The following is a 3,004-nucleotide window of genomic DNA, read 5'->3' as shown; positions in this document are numbered from 1 at the left end:
GGTGCCAAGTCTGGAGAGTACGCTGGATGCGGGAGAACTTCCCATTCAAGCTCTAGAAGTGCCTGCTTCACGCTTTTCGCGACATGCGGTCGAGTATTATCATGCAACAAAATGACTTTGCGTCGATTGTTGGCTATGGATGATCTTTTTTGCATCAATTCGTCACTTAATCGGCCTTTGGAGTAACATTTAACTGTTTCGACAACTCTAAAAGCGTTTGAGCTGGATTCTCGTCAAGCAATTTTTGCAGCTCGACATCTTCAAATTTTTTCAGCTGTCCTGGACGTTCTTTGTCTCTCACATCAAAATCACCATTTCGGAAGCGTTGAAACCAAACTGTATATGTTCTTTCCGATGGAGTTTCATTACCATACACTTCGGATAATAAGCGATGCGCTTCAGCTACGGTTTTCTTGAGGTCGAAGTAGTGAAGAAGCACATGTCGGAAAAACAGCTTATCCCGATTCATTTTCAATCGATTGGAAAATCTCTTTGGAGTCGAGAAATCTAATCTGTGAGGATTGAATCACTTTCAGCGATGTCTAAACTACAAAAGACATATGACTTTATCGTCGAAACTTGCCAGCGTTGGAGCCAACACCCTCTAGTAGCGAGCGGCAGGAATTAAGTTTAACACCTAATATTAGAATTTTTTGGAAGTTGGAATACTGACATGGGTCCTAATAAATGTAGTGAGCATATTAATATACATAACATTATTATACGTGTAATTACAGTAGAGACTATTATTTCATGGTATAACAAAAAAATGCAATAATAAGTACAGATATACCTTTAGCTATATTGCAGCATAATGACCTTAACAATATTCCAAAAATTAAAGAAATTCATGAATGTTACAAAAACGAAAAATGCAGACTAAAACAAATATTAAAACAATATAGAGATTTGATTGGAAAACGGAAGTAAAATAATTTTGTAATTTATTATTAAGTTAATACTTATTGTTCTCTTTATGTTTGCATTTTGTTTAGAAGACTGAAAAGTTTATTTAAAATCTATTTAAAATCTATTTAAAATCTCATACCTCTTTTATTAAGAACAAAGATACATTATATCTCATATCTTTGCCTTGTCACAGTATATGACATACTTATTTAAAAATTTGATAAATTTTCACAATAACTTTATTAAGAAAATCTTTTGCAGCATTAAATATATATAATAATTTTTCGTCTTCTAAAAGTTAAGGGAAAAATGATCAAGTAGTATGGTAAAAAATTGATATTGTGTTTGAGTGAAATAGTATAGCTCATGGAATAGGTAGGATTTCTCTACTCTAATAAGTCATCTACCTGAAGAAGTCATGTTTTCTCTTTGAGAAGGCATACCTTTGGGTGTGTGGTGGTGGGGATGCAATCAGAGGAAAGATGCGAAGTCTTAGCTGCAATAGTGGGATATATCGCATCTGAGAGAATTTTTTGGGATTTGTATGTAATGGATATCTACTCCAACCTATAGAATGCTATCATCGGAAACCAACGATGATAGTTTCGGTGGAGAAAGATTGTCTTAGAATGAGTTTCAAAGTTATATTATATTATATTGTTAAGTGTGAATGGTTGATTGTATAAGTATGATGCTATGGAGCATGAAAATGCTATGCATCACATTTTTTAACCACACCGGGTATTCGATATTTATATATCCAACACTCCACAGTCTGTAAAACGGAACGGAAAAATGTGCTGCATTATATTTTTAATAAAAGAAGAATAAAATAAAATTAGTGAAAAATAATTGTAACATTTATATTTAAAAATGTGTAAAACATATATATTTATTAAATAAATATTAATAAAAATAAAAAAAATGTTTAATAATATTAGACAACACTTTACATTAATCTAAATACAATGCGTTAAGAGAGTTTCTGAGCAATGTGTTAACTAATGTTATTAAGGTTATTTAAGATTGCATTATTTTAGATGGAGAAGAAGTATATTTTTCTCCTTTCTTAAATAACGCAAACTTAAATAATGTTAATAACATTAGTTAACACATCGCTCAGGAACTAATAACCTAATATATTCATATGGATATGCGTGTATAGGTACTGTAGGTTAAGTATCCCCACTACTGGTCACGTGACACTTCCCCTGTGCGTGGAGGGCCTTGTCGTGGCACGGGGGCTCACCCGGGACTCTCTATGAGGGCCCCGGGTGCCAACACTCCACAGTACGGAGTCCCTCGTTAAATAGAGGGACTCCGTACGCTAGGGTCCGGCGTCCCAAGGATCCCCCGTGCTCCTCGGAGCACGGAGGGTCTGGAGGAACCATCCCTTCGCAGGATGGGAAATCATTACGCCGGTAGGAGAAGGTAACTCTGACTTCAAATCCCGGTGACTCGGCACCGATAGAGGGGGGTCTGCTCCCTTCCGAGAGCGGAGTGGTAGACGTCCACCACGGCCCCCGGGCCCGCGTGGGGCCCTCCCCTTCCCCCTCGGGGGATGGGGTGGTTCCCTCGCGGTACCGGGGACTGGAGAGACGATGCAGTTCTACAGCTGCAGGCGGGCTCTGTCTTAGGACATCGAGCCTATGCCATTGAGGAAGCGAATGCCTGGTGGGGTACTAACCCCATTGCACCCAGGCATTCACTACCAGGTATGCTCCAGTGGGCGATCGTTCTTCAGGAACTATCGCCCATTGCACACTGGGCGTCTCTGGTAGAGACGCGACCAAAGGGCAGCACCCCGCGCCGTCATGGGGCGGGTGGGGGGCTGTCTGAAGACTGTGGGGGAGTGCGTGGGACCGCTCGGTTTTGCCCGTGGCGAGGACCGTGCACTCTCGGAGAGGACGGGACTGGCGCTTCTGTGGGGCGCCCGGTGGGGTGGCCCATCCTTCCGGGCGGCTGCTCGAGGGGGCGGCCCCCGGTCTGCGGCTATGCAGACTGGTTCGCTCCGCCCCCGCTGGATGCTAGCAAGGGGAACTATTTAACATCATCCGCCCGCCTGGTCGTCCCACTCCCCTGGGAGTGGGTAAGG

This window comes from Trachymyrmex cornetzi, unplaced genomic scaffold (assembly GCF_001594075.2).
Source record: "Trachymyrmex cornetzi isolate Tcor2-1 unplaced genomic scaffold, Tcor1.1 scaffold68, whole genome shotgun sequence".
In the NCBI taxonomy this organism is placed as follows: Eukaryota; Metazoa; Arthropoda; class Insecta; order Hymenoptera; family Formicidae; genus Trachymyrmex; species Trachymyrmex cornetzi.
Note: the sequence above shows the minus strand (reverse complement) of the source record.